Raw genomic sequence first — 13,890 nt, 5'->3', positions numbered from 1 at the left:
CCCATGTCTACATCCCCCGCCCCACACACAATGACAGCAAAGCTCTGGACTCTGAATCTGGGCTCCCGGGGCCCCAGCACCACTCAGTGCTGTACGAGGAGGATAGTGAGCTGAGAGCTGGCTGGCAGGCCCCAGGCACCTCCAGTCTTCGTGTTCAAGAGAAGTGGCTGCATCCTTCCCCACAGCATGAGCTGTTCTCAGGGCCAAGCCAGGCCCATATGCTCCCTCAGTCCCATGGCACGAACCAGGGTCCGGCCCTGAACCCACCAGGAAGGACATTTTAGAAAAGGGGCTGCTTTTGCCTTATGGACTTTTAAGCCACCTTTTTCTGAGTCACCTCAAAACAAAGCAAGGCATCTTGGTGGAAAGCAGCATCATCTGGGTACCCTGGAAGCAGCTAGGGTCTTCTCTTTGCATTCTGTAGGATAGGGCCAAGGAGGCTGGGCCTCAAAATGGAGCCTTCTCTTCCATCTGCTCTCAGCTCCTGAGCTAGGAGGTTGGGACCCCGAGGGGCAAAACCCCTTCCCTTCCAAGCCTGGCTCTGGGCAGGAGATGGGCTATCGCTCGTTAGTGCTCTTCCTTAGGACTTGGGCGCCTGCCGCAGCTTCCCTCGACTCGGGGACATCTGGGCTCCCGAGCTGGGGCAGGGACCCGGGCACAGGGCAGTGCTGGGGCGCATGCGGCTGTGGCTGCAGACCCTGGCCTGGATCAGCTGGGTGCCCCAGATGTCACGGCAGCCCGTGTCCCGAGGTGCTTGTGCTACGGGCGGGGAGAGGTTGGCCAGCTGTTGAATGGCTGGGAAGCCCCGCCTGGGGCGCTCATCTGGCTCGAGCGAAGGATCCGGGAGCGTGGGAGGCGTGGGATGCATTGACCTAAGCTGGGAACCTACCCGGTCAAGGGCCACCCGGGCCCTGCCAATGCGGCAGGTGCTCCTTGGGGACAAGGCCGCATCGTCCAGCAGTTTTGTGCCTCCACTTGGCAGAGAGGAGCAGCCCTTGCCCCGCCCCTGGTTCTGCAGATGCTGCTTTGAGGCCGAGCTCCCCATACACGGTAACGCCCCAGTGGGGTCATAGCAGCATGGGGCAGGCAACACTATTAGCTGTGTGGCATTGGGCAAGCTACCTAACCTCTCTGTGCCTGATTTCTTTATCCGTGTAGTGGAAATAATAATCCTAATTTCAACTTCGTAGGGTTGCTGTGTGGGTCAAGGGAGATGATGCGTACGAAGGCAGTTTGTGAACAATTCTCAGGAGAACAAGGTCATTGGCAGTACATCGAAGTCATACTGCCTGAAGCAGCAACTCGGGCCTGGCAAAATGCAGCCGGAGGGCGGAGAGGAAGCGGCTGGCCAGGAAGCGAATCTCGCAGACCCTCCCCTGAGCTTTGAGTGCCTCGTGGCTCCTCCCTCCCCCAAGGTCTGGATGGGGCAGCCAGAGGGGCTAAGTGACAGTGTAATGGCCATATCTGTCAGCACTGGCCAAATGGGTTTTCCAGGAGTCAGCAAGCTAATGGCCCCACAGCCTGGAGAGAGCTTCTCCTAAGTGGAGCACTTTATCTACCGGGGAACGGGAACGTAAGAACAGCATGGCCCCAGGCCGCCGGGATTCAGAGAACAGCTGCTCTTCTGGCAGCCTTGAATGAGTGCCCTGTCCCCACTGGCTTGACTCGCACCTGCTGCCACATGCCAGTCTGCAGGTGGCAGCTGAGGTGGCCGGTAGGGGGCGTCACAGGGCCTGCCCTTGAATCCAGAACCCTGTACTGCCCACTGGCTGTGGGGTCTTGGCTTGTCCCTTACCCTCCCAAGGCTCAGTTTCTTCATCTGTAAAATGGGGGCAACCGAGATTAGGCGGGGTGAGGCACTGGTTCTGGCCCTTGGGGGTTACTTGCTGCCAAGGGGGTATATAAGCTCTTCTAGGTGATGATGATGATGAAGAGGTTCAGACTGATGAGGGAGAAGAACCCTGTGGTCTGAGGGAGAAGCCCTTGTAGGTGGAAGTGGATGCAAGAGCACAGTGAGCCTGGGGCACGAAGCGTGCTGTGTAGACAGGCCCTGATATCTAGCTGAGCGGACCTTGGAAGGCACAAACGGCTCGCCTAGAGGTAGAACTGCCAGCTTACACCTTATAAAATGGGTTCTGTCTCCAGAGAGCTACACTATATCACAAATTCTTTGAGTATTAGAGGCATATTTTTTATTTTTTTTGGAGACATATTTTTTAAAAAGCCTTTTTGTTATAAACCAATTTTAGACTTACATGCAAGTTGCAAAAACAGTAGAGTTCCCATGTACCTGTTGCCCATTTTATGCCAGAGACATAGTTTACATAACCCTCGTGCAATGATCGAAACCAGGACATTGACATTGGTACAATATTATTAACTAAATCACAGACATTAATTTGGATTCCATCAGTTTTTACGTGTGCTAATTTTTTTGAGGGGGGGTTGGCTATTGAAATCTCGTCAATGTTTATTTTCCTGTAACATACTACAGTCAAGGTAGAGAATTTTTCCACCACCCCCCACCCCTAACCCCCATAGCTCCTGATGTTTGCCATTGCTATACTTTTCTCATTAAAAAACTGCTGTATACATGGAATCATAGAGTGACTGCATGTGTTTTATTTATTTTTAATTTTATTGTTATGTTAATCACCATACATTACATCATTAGTTTTTGATGTAGTGTTCCATGATACATTGTTTGTGCATAACACCCAGTGCTCCAGACTGCATGTGTTTTGAAAAAGGAGTGTTAAACACGATGTGTTATTCATGATGATTTAAAACGTTACATAGAGTAAACATTAACTCGATACAACATGACTTCTTAGGGGCTCTGTCAGATAACATATGGTGACATTTATGAGACAGAGGAAATGTATTTTTATTAATTTATTTTTTATTGCGGTTAAATACATGTAACATAAAATTTATCATCTTAACCATTTTTAACTGCACAGTTCAATCGTCTTAAGTATATCCACATATTCTTAACGGATTCTTGTGCAATCTCCAGGAAGTTTTTCATTTCGTACAGCTGAAGCTGTATATCCATTAAACAACAGCCGCCCATCTCCTTCTTCCCCCAGCCCTGACACCCCTCATTCTAATTTCTGTTTCTTTTCTTTTTTAAAGATTTTATTTTATTTATTTGAGAGTGAGAGAGATATTGAGAGAATGAGTGGAGGGAGGAGTAGAGGGGGAAGCAGGCTCCCTGCGGAGCAGGGAGCCTGATGTGGGACTCGATCCCGGGACCCCAGGATCATGACTTGAGCCGAAGGCAGACGCTTAACCAACTGAGCCACCAGGCACCTTACTTTCTGTTTCTATGAGTCTGCCTACTCTAGGAACCCTATATAAGTGGAGTCATGTGGTATTTATTCCTTTGTGGCCCGCTTATTTCACTTAGCAAGATACCCTCAAGGTTCATCCATATTGTAGATGTAGCAGTTATGTATCAGAATACTCTTCCTTTTAAGGTTGAATAATATTCCATTGTATGCCTACATGACGTTTTGTTTGTCCATCCATTGGATTGATCGATGGACACTTGGGTTGCTTCCACTTTTTGGCTACTGTGAATAATGCTGCTATGAACATAGCTGTTCAGATATCTCGTCAAGACCCTGCTTTCAATCTTTTTAGAGGTACATCCGGAAGTGGGATTTTGGATCATATGGCAGCTCCAAGTTTGAGTTTTTGAGAATCCACCATATTGTTTTCCGCCGTGGCTGCTCCATTTTGCGTTCCTTCCAACAGTGCATGGGGGTTCCAATTTCTCCATAGCCTCATCAACACTTGTTAATTTGTTTAATTGATGGTGGCCATCCTAATGGGTATGAGGTGGTAGCTCATTGTGGTTTCGATTTGCATTTCCCTAATGATTAGTGATCTTGAGCATCTTTTCATGTACTTGCTGGAGGAAATTGTCTTTGATGTGAAAAGCCTTGCTGATGGGGATTCTGGAAGGGATTGAGCAGGAGAATGTGAAGTTGACTTTGGTAATGTTTTATGAGCTTTTTGGAATAATTGTCAAGAGGAGATGGAATGCCAGTCTGTTTGTTTTGGCCGAGGAATCTGTGGTAAGCTATGAGTGCATGAATTTTCTCTGCATTTGGATCATTATACTACAACCTACAATCACATGGTAAAAAAAAAAGGAAGCGAGGTAAATTATATTTTTCCCCATTGCCGACTTTTCCTCTACAGTATCTCTCTGTAGAGATGCCCGTTGCTAGCTGGTTTTGTGTATCCATCCAGAGATGTGCAGATGTACATATACTTCTTTTCACATAAATATTCATGTATCATACACACTCTTTGGTCTGTGCTTTTTTTCTCTTAAATACATATTTTGGGGAGAATCATATATTAGTGTATATGGTTCAGCTTCTGGAATGTTCTTCTGAAGCTAATTCTCAATCCACATGTCTGTATTCCCTCCATCGATGTTTCCTTCTAGCATTTGGCCAATGCTCTTCTACTGGTTTATTCTTTGTGCAGATGGACATCCAGTACCTGGACTGGACTGACGAACATCAGTATGAGAGCCGAGGTTTGTTGGTAACAGTGTGCCTGGTTTTGATCTCCTGTTTTAATTCCAGGTAGAAACTTGATGTCCCCCCTTTACACCTTATTTTATTTGAAGATGATAAGGGCCAGTACTCTGGTATAACACAAATATTGCTGTATTGATAAATACGTTGATACCAAATTGTTGACTATTTAGATTAAAATATCCATTCATCAACTGATGTTCCGAAGTCCTACCTTTGGCACGAGAAAGTTGACTTGGAGGTTTGCAGTATAATGTATGACAATTCTGCTTGTGGGAATGTTGATGTCTTCATGTCAAGAGCCAATGCAGTCCCAAGAGAGAAGAGCAAAGCCGGAGAGGACTAGGGTGTTGGGAGAGGAGTGGGGAACACAGGCTGAGGGCCAACAGAAGGGACCTGTGAGCCAGGGTGAGCTTTATCCTGGAGGTGATGCAGGGAAGTCTTGGGTCGTTGGGTTGACTTTGTCTTTTATTATAAAAATAATGATCACTGATGGATACCATCTATGAGCAAGAAGTTCTACCAGATGCTTCCCATATATCATTTCTAATGCTCACATGAATTGACAAGGTTTGTTTGTTTTTCTCATATGACATCTGAAAAAAGCAAGGCTAAGAGGGTCTAAGTGACTTCTCCAGAGTCAAACAGCTAGTGATTGGTGGAGCCAGATTTTTCACTTGGGGTCATCTGATGCCAAAGCGCTGGCTCTTTGCCTTTTGCTACACTTCCTTTCCTACTATTGCTGCTTCCAAGTGGAGGCATGTTCTGTGGTGAACACCAAACTATTAGGAGCCCTCCTGTCTTGCTGGAGGGAGGAGAGCATCCTGCTGGCTGCAGTGCTGGTCAGTGGATTGGATGGTGCACTTTCCAAGCAGAGGCGGGCCCTTAGCCCTACCCACTCCAGGCAGACAGTTTGATTCCCTGTCTACTGACAGGGGACCAGGCACCCCATTTTCCATCCCTCCAAGGCTACTGAGGGGATCATGCCCCTCCCTGGGAGTAGATTGGTGTCCTAAGCATGGAGCTGGAGGGGCTTCCCAGAGTGTGGGCATTGCACCTGACCCCACCTGTGAGGCAGAAGGACACGTCTGCACAGCCGCCGGATATGCCTGGCTGGCTTAGCCCATGGTCACCAGGTCCTTCCTCCCCTCTATCCAGTTATCACTCCTGCCCTATCTCCACCAGCTCCTGGCTCTTGGCAGATTCCAGCCCATCTCTAGCAGTCAGGGTCCAGCAGGTACCCTGCCATGGGTGATGGAGGAAAGCTAAAGAGAGGGACTGTTTTCAAGCACGTAGGCAGGGTAAAGGGAAGCCAACAAGAGGTGGTGAAGCCCTGAGGGATTGGTCTCACCCCCGCACCCGATGGAGGGCGCTGGAACCAGTGGGCCCTGTCACTTGGAGAGGGCTGCTGGATAGGAGCATTGGGCCTGGGGAGAGGGATCCAGGCACTGTCAGCCCTCAGCCTCCCAGAGAGAGAGCCAGAGGAATAAATATTCCTGGCCCTCTTTCCTCCTGCCCCCGATTCCTGCTGGTTATCCATTGCCCAAACAGAAGCCAGAGGGCAAAGGAGCTTCTTGATGCAGCTGCGGAAGGATGTTGGAGGCCAGTGGGAGACCAGGCTGTCCACCATCCCTCTGGTGCCCTTGGCACAGGGGACTGATTTAGTCTTCCACTGTCCCAGCTGGGTCTCCTGTTGTTTCCACCACCACAGTGAGGAAAACTTGACCCTAGCCAGAATTTTCCTGACTTCCTGGGAGGTGTGGGTAGGTAGTAAAATGAGGACAAGATGTGGAAGAAAGCGTAAAAGTTCTGGGAGGTCCTGAGCAGAGTTACAAGGGCCGTTGGGGCCCCTCTGTCCTATCTTTGGGGCACACTGAGGTTGTCCAGCACCCTGACTCTGTTAGTTTCCAGAGCTCCAGCTTGCCCTGCCCTTCCCTCACAGTTTAAGTGGTCATCAATTACTCATGGAAATGGAACGCATGGCTACTCTGTCGCTTTCATTAATGTCTCTAGCTCTTTCTCCAGATGTCTGTTCAGAGCTGACTCCCCATTGCCAGTCCTGGGCCAGAGGCCCATGTTCCTTCTGAGCTCCTTCCTCCCAGGAACCAGGTAGAGCAAGAGCGGCTCTGGGATGAGCCTGTGTGGGGCCAGTGAGCGGGAGCTCTGAGGACAGAGGGGGACCCCAACTGCCATCCAAGTTGGGCTGGCTCGTTCTTGCCCTGAAAAGGTGGTCTGTTTCTTGGTTCATGTTTCTCTGTGGGTGCGGCGGTGGTTGGCATGGCTGGAGGAGTCCTGGGAGAGAAGACGGTGGGTGGATGATAGCAGGCCAGGGCTGCTAGCCACACCCACTGCCCCATTTTCTCCAAGGATCTTCTTCACTCTCTGGTTCTTTGGAATCTACATTGCCATGTTTATGGGGGAATTAAGGAACAGATGTGGGGTTGACACAAATTCCTGATTTCCTTGTTATTTTCTGAACATTTTGTATTGCTGGGGGAAATGGAACACAACTTGGGAGAAAATATTGCATCTTGTAAATGAACTTCCTCCATCCCCCCCCCCCTCCTCCCCTTCCCCCTCCCTCCCTCCCTCCCCCCCCTTCTTTTACCTTCTTTGGCTCTGTGGCTTCCTCTCAGCTGGCAGGCTCCTCTGCCTGTCAGCCCCATCTTGTCACCCCACTCACCCACATGTAGTGGGTGTGGCAGGCAGCTTGTAAATAGACCCCCAGTGATCCCCACCTCCCATTTAATCCCCTTTCCTGGAGTATGGTCTGGATTTTGTAACTCATTTCTAATAAATAGAAGTTATGGGATGTGTTTTGGTTGGTCTTTTTTCCCATTGTTAATTTGTTTTGTCTCTCAAATTCCACATATGAGTGAAATCATATGGTATGTGTCTTTCTCTGATTGACTTATTTCACCTAGCAGTATACCCTCTATCCATCCATGTTGTTGCAAATGGCAAGATTTCATTCTTTCTTATGGCTGAATCATAATCCTGTGTGCACATGTGTGTGTGTGTATCACATTTTTATCCATTCATCTATCGATGGACACTTGGGCTGGGATGTGGCTTCTCAGATTAGGCTATGAAAAGATGGTGGCTTCCATCTTGGGGACTGCTCACTCAGGGTGAGGGTGTGTGCGTGAGGAAGCCAGCTGATGAGTCATGAAGCTATCCTATGGAGAGGCCACATGGTGAGGAACTGAGGGAGGCCTCAGGCCAGCAGCTGTGAGGATCAGACACCTATCTAGTCAGCTTACAAAAACCCTTCCCCAGCAGTCTTCAGATGAGACCACAGCCCAGGTCAACAGCTTGATGGCAACCTCATGAGACACCTTGAGCCAGACACCAGCCAAGCCGTGCCTAATTCTTGACTTACAGAACTGTGAGACAATAAATGTTGTTTTGAGCTGCTAAGTTTTGGGATAATTTGTTACACAACAATAGTTGGGGAGGCTCATTCAGGCATGGAAAGGAGGGGCTGGACCAGGATGTAATTTGGCAGTGGGATAGTGGGAGTCCTGCCTGCCTTCAGGAGTGGGACAAGTGGGACAAAGGGAGCCAGGTGTCTCTCTATGGCTGTGGCATCATCTGACAGCCTCACCTGTCTCAGAGCTAATATTAGCTAGAGCTCAATGCTAAGGCTGAGGGACAGTGGATGACTTTATTGGGGTGGGGGAGGCTGGGGTCCTTTTCCTTTTATTATTGACGGAGCTCAATGTCTATTTTATTAATAATACATGCCTGGTGGTGATGTCTGTGAATGAATGTTTTTCTCCCACATCTAATTGTTCTGTCGGGCATCCCTCCTGTGGATTTATCATTCTGTCTTTTCTTTATTTGGTAGCTTTATTGCCGGTGATTAGTAATGGCAGCAGTTGGAGTCCTTCTTTATGGGAAAGATTCATCTCTGTTTACTAATGGGATGAATCTGGAACGAGGAGGCTTGTCTCTATCCCTGCCCCCATTTAGGAGAACCTAGAGTCGTAATACCCCTGGGCTTCCCTCCCTCTCCCTCCCCCAGCACCATCTTGTAAAGTCACATTCTTAGGAGACTTTTTCAGGCTGGGGAGATGTCCCTGTCGCAGACCTGGAGTGTGGGCCCCACCACACCATGTGATTCCCTACTGCCTGACCCACTATTGCTGCCTGACCAACCCATGTCCCAGGGACGGAGCTTTCTAGCTTTGAGTGAAGTTGACCTTCTGCTGCAGTGCCCTTGATGACAGCCATGCTTCCAGGCATGGCCTGAAACCTACAGGACTCAAGGCCGGGGGTCCAAGGCGGGGTGCTCATTCCTGGTATGACGTGCCTAGGCACGATGCATCTTTCCTGATGCACTTGTTCCCTGTCTGATGTCTGAGAGCTAAACGGGCTATAAAGTGAAACTCTTCTGCTTTTATGGAGAAGGTGGAGAGTTGCAGGAGCGAAGCAGGTTGAAAGTGAGAGGTCTGTGGGGAGAAGCACATTTCTGTGGATGGATGTAGTTATGTCTGCTTGTGGGGAAAGTGGAGAGTGGGGCAGGAGGAGGCTCCTGCCGCCATGCAGCACACTGACTTCGCCGAGGCTGGTTCCCCAGAGGGCATCTGGGTGCCCTTTCAGGGTTCCTCCCCATCCCTCCTGCACCAACCGGTGCAGCGGGCACAGCTCGGCTGGGCTCTTCCTTGCAGATCCACAGTGTTGGTGGAGAACTCTGGCTTGGGAGCTGGACAAACCTGGCGTTTGGATCCCAGCTCCACTCTGTGCGTGTGCTGAGCTATTTGGACCTTAGATTTTTCTTCATCACAATGGAAAAAATAATAACTTATTGGTAAGGGGCTCATCAGTCTTCTAAAGAGCAAGCCCAGCTCCTCACGGTAAGGAAGGGTGGCTGGCCAGAGCTTGGAGCCTTAACACCTGCCCCCCCGACATTTCCCTTGCTGCTCTAGTCCTGACCAGCTGCTTCCTCCATGCTGGCTCTAAGAGACGTGTCTCCTTTAACCACAGATACTCTGTCTTTCCTTATTCTCTAGTCCTTTCTTCTTCCCTCCCTCCGTCCCTCCATCCCTCCCTCCCTCCCTCACTTCTCTCTTCAACACATATTCATATCTACTGTGCATCTATACATCTACTATGTTCTAGGTGCTTTGGAAACAGCCAAGAACAAAATAGAGATCCCTGTTCTGTGGCTTATATTATCAGAGAGGGGAAAGAGACAAAAAATAACAGACATGATTTAATCCTAAATTACATGGTATGTTAGCAGATGAGACGCATGTAAAAAAAAGTAACAAAGAGGAATAAGGGAGGCGGCCTGGCGTGGGTAGGTTTTGGTGGTCAGCAGGGTAGTCAGAGTAGGCCTGATCCAGAAGGTGAAGCCTTGAAGGAAAGGAATGAAGGAGCTAGGTGACTGTCTGGGGAAGAACATTCATAGCAAAGGAAACTGCCAGTGTAGCTGGTGCAAAGGCCCTGGGGCTGCAACATTGGAGGAGCAGCAAGAGGTCACTGTGCCCGGGGAGGATGGAGGAGTGGCAGGAGGCAAAATCAGAGAGCTGGAGACAAAATCAAGGGCTGAGGAGCTCTGGTGGGTGGGGTGAGGGGCTGGTGGGAGACTGAATCCTTCTGGCATCTGGCTTTTCACACACCAGGCACTGCAAAGTCCAGGGCCTGCCCCAGGAGCTTTGGGCAGAGCATCAGCCTCTTTCCTCAGTGACTACTTCTCACAGGGAAGCTCAGGGAAGTTCTCTGCCGGGGGCCTGAGGTCGAGCCCGGGACACCATCCCCGAAGCAGAGCTCTGGCCGGGCCACAGATCCCGCAGCGTCTCAGGTTCTGCCTCAGGAGCAAGGCCACACTGGGAGGCCGTGGCCGCTCCTTCCATGCTCGCTTCTCTGATTCTGGTCTCGCGGTTGGCACCAGGAAGGAGGGAGTAACTTTGTTCCAATTAAGCCGCATCCGCTTTGTCATCTGAATCCAATTCCCCTTCAGTCTTGCAGTCTAGGAATTATCCTTTATTAAACTTGGGTCGTTCCTGCATGCGCAAGGCTCGAACTGCAGCTACAGCAGAATTGGGAGTGGTCCCCCCGGTGCCGTGCGGCCCTGCACTCCTGGAGGTTTTCCTCTTGCAGCTTTTTCACGCCTGCTTGGTGGGAGGAAGCCAGTCAATGAATAACCCCAGCATCCAGGAAGGGGAGCTGTGGGTGTGTTGGGCAGGACCCAGTCCCTGGCCCAGCCTGGAGGGCCCAGCCAGGCTCATTGGGGGCTGCGTGCAGCCAGGCCACCCCCAGACTGTGGGGCCTCTGCTGAGCAGTGGGGGGGTGTGTGGCAGAGGGAACCAGATGGATGAGCGCTTAGTGGGTGCTGGGCAATGGGCTAAGTGCTTTACAGGTACTAACTCACCTAATCCTTACTACCATCATATGAGGCTGGGATTAGAATGATCTCCATTTTATAGATGAAGATACTGAGGGTCAGAGTGACCTGCTCAATCACTGAGTAAGTCGTCCAGTGGGGATGTGAACCGAGCAGCCTGATTCCAGGCCATGCCTGAGCTCCTCATGAAGGTGGGGGCAGGGAGGGGGCTCTTCTCAGTAATGCCTTTGATGTGTCTCTATGGGTTGGGGGTAGGTAGTGTTTTGCTACCCTGGCATATTTGCATTGCAGATCTTCAGGGTTTCCCTTTTGGGGTGGTGGGGAGGGGCTTCTACCTTCTCTCAGACTCCTTGGCTGAGGAAGGTCAGATGAATGTAGCCCTAATGGGCATCTTGACTCAATTTCATGAGAGAAATGCAGCTAAGTCATGTCTTAGCTCCTGCATTTGTGACCCATGATATCAGTGAGAAAATAAACGTTTGTTGTTTTAAGCCACTAAGTCTTGTGATATTTGTTATATATCAACGGATAACTAATACAGTGTTTGTACGAATTTGTATTCTCACAAGCAGCATATGAGAACTCCCATTGCTCTGTGTCCTTGCCAATGGTTGGGATTGTTGGAATTTCTTATTCTGCCAATCTGATGGGTAAGTCATGCTATTTCATTGTGACTTTAATTTGCTTCATTTACTTTAGAGTTCTGTTATTAGATGTATACACATTTGGGATTGTTATGTCTTCTTGATTAATTGGCCCCTTTATTACTATGAAAGATCCCTATTTATTCCTTATTCTAAAATCTACTTTAATTAATATGAATATGGTGCTCCAGTTTCCTTTTTTTCATTTTTTATTCTTCTGCCACTTGATTTTATTCCTGTGAACATTAAATCAGTTAGTCATCTGTGTTTCTATGTGTAACTTAAGTTTATTCATGCTTCTTGCCATACGATATTCATTCATTTTACTCTACTATTGGCTTATTAACTCTATCTCATTTTATTTTCTAGTGGCTGCTTGAAGGCTTTCAATTTATTCTTTAACTTATAATAATAAGGTTATTCTGCGGCACCTGTGTGGCTCAGTTGGTTAAACGTCTGATTCTTTTTTTTTTTTTTAAAGATTTTATTTATTCATTTGAGAGAGAGAGAGAGAGACAGAGAGAGCACAAATGGGAGAGAGGCAGAGGGAGAGGGAGAAGCAGACTCCCTGCTGAGCTGGGATCCCAATATGGGGCTCGATCCCAGGACCTGGAGATCATGACCTGAGCCGAAGGCAGACACTTAACCATCTGAGCCACCCAGGTACCTCAAGCATCCGACTCTTGATTTTTGGCTCAGTTCATGATCTCAGGGCTGTGAGATTGAGCCCCACATTGGGTTCCACACTGGGCATGGAGGCTGCTTAAGATTCTCTCCCTCTCCCTTTGCCCCTCCCCCCGGCTCATGTGCACGCACTCTCTCTTTCCCTCTCTCGCTCTCAAAAAAAAAAAAAAAAAAGAGATTATCCTGCTTCTTCTATAGCATAAGAACTTGACAACAGCATTCTTCCTTTTACCTTCTTTCATCTTTTGTATTATTGTGGACATATATTTTACTTCTGCTTACGTTGTGCACCCCACACCATGCTGACATTGTTTTTGCTTTAAACAGTTATCTTTCTTTAAAAAAAGATTTTATTTATTTATCTGAGAGAGAGAGAGCACAATTGGGGGAGGGGCAGAGGGAGAGAGAGAGAATCTCAAGCAGACTCCCTCCTGAGCGCAGAGCCTGATGCAGGGCTTGATCTCATGACCCTGAGATCATGACCTGAGTTGAAATCAAGAGCTGGCCACTTAACTGACTGAGCCACCCAGATGCCCCTTAAATATATTAAATATAAGACAAAAGTCTTTTAAATTTACCCACATATTTATCATTTTTAGGGCTTATAATTCTATAGTGTAAACCTAGATTCCTAGATTTCCATTTGGCATCTTTTTCCTTCCTTTCCTTCCTGGCACCACTTCCCTAAAGATCTTGGTTTTTAAAAGTATTTCTTGAGGCATGGACTTCCCAGGAATCAGTTCTCTCATATTCTTGTCTGAAAGCCTTTATTCAACCTTCACTTTCAAAGGTAATTTTGCTGGGCAAAGAATTCCAAGTTGGGCAGAGTATTTCTTTTGATAGTTGAAAGATGTTGCTCCACTGTCTTCTTGCTTTCATAGTTTCTAGTGAGGTTTGCCATTAAAAGTCTTTGATCTTTTGAATATAACATGTCTTTTTCTTGTACAGCTGTTTAAAAAATTTTCTCTTTAACATTGGTTGGCATGACTGTGGAAAACAGTATGGGGTTTCCTCAAAAAGTTAAAAATAGAACTACCCTATGATCCAGCAATTGCACTACTGGGTATTTACCCCAAAAATACAAAAACACTAAATCAAAGGGATACATGAGCCCCTATGTTTATAGTAGCATTATTTATAATAGCCAAACTATGGAAGCAGCCCAAATATCCATTGACTGATGAATGGTTAAAGAAGATGTGGTGTATATAACAGAATATTTTTCACCCATAAGAAACAATGAAATCTCACCATGGATGGAGCTAGAGAGTATAATGTTAACTGAAATAAGTCAGAGAAAGATAAATACCATATGATTTCACTCTTATGTGGAATTTAAGTAACAAAACAAATGAACAAAGGAAAAAGAGAGGTAAACCAAGAAAAAAGAGAGAGGTTAACTGTAGAGAACATACTGATGGCTACCAGAGGGGAGGTGGGTGGGGGTGATGGGTGAAATAAGTAATGGGGATTAAGGAGTGTACTTGTTGTGATGAGCCTTGGGAGATGTATGGAGTTCTTGAACCACTATATTTGTTGCCTGAAACTAATATAACACTGTATGTTAACTAACTGGAATTAAAATAAATTAAAAAAAAAAACACTGATTGGCATGGTTTTCTTTAGATTTATTTTGCTTGGGGTTTGTTGA

Source organism: Mirounga leonina, unplaced genomic scaffold (genome assembly GCF_011800145.1).
Source record: "Mirounga leonina isolate KUSES-001 unplaced genomic scaffold, KU_Mleo_1.0 Mir_114, whole genome shotgun sequence".
Lineage (NCBI taxonomy): Eukaryota > Metazoa > Chordata > Mammalia > Carnivora > Phocidae > Mirounga > Mirounga leonina.
This window is presented reverse-complemented; position numbering follows the sequence as displayed.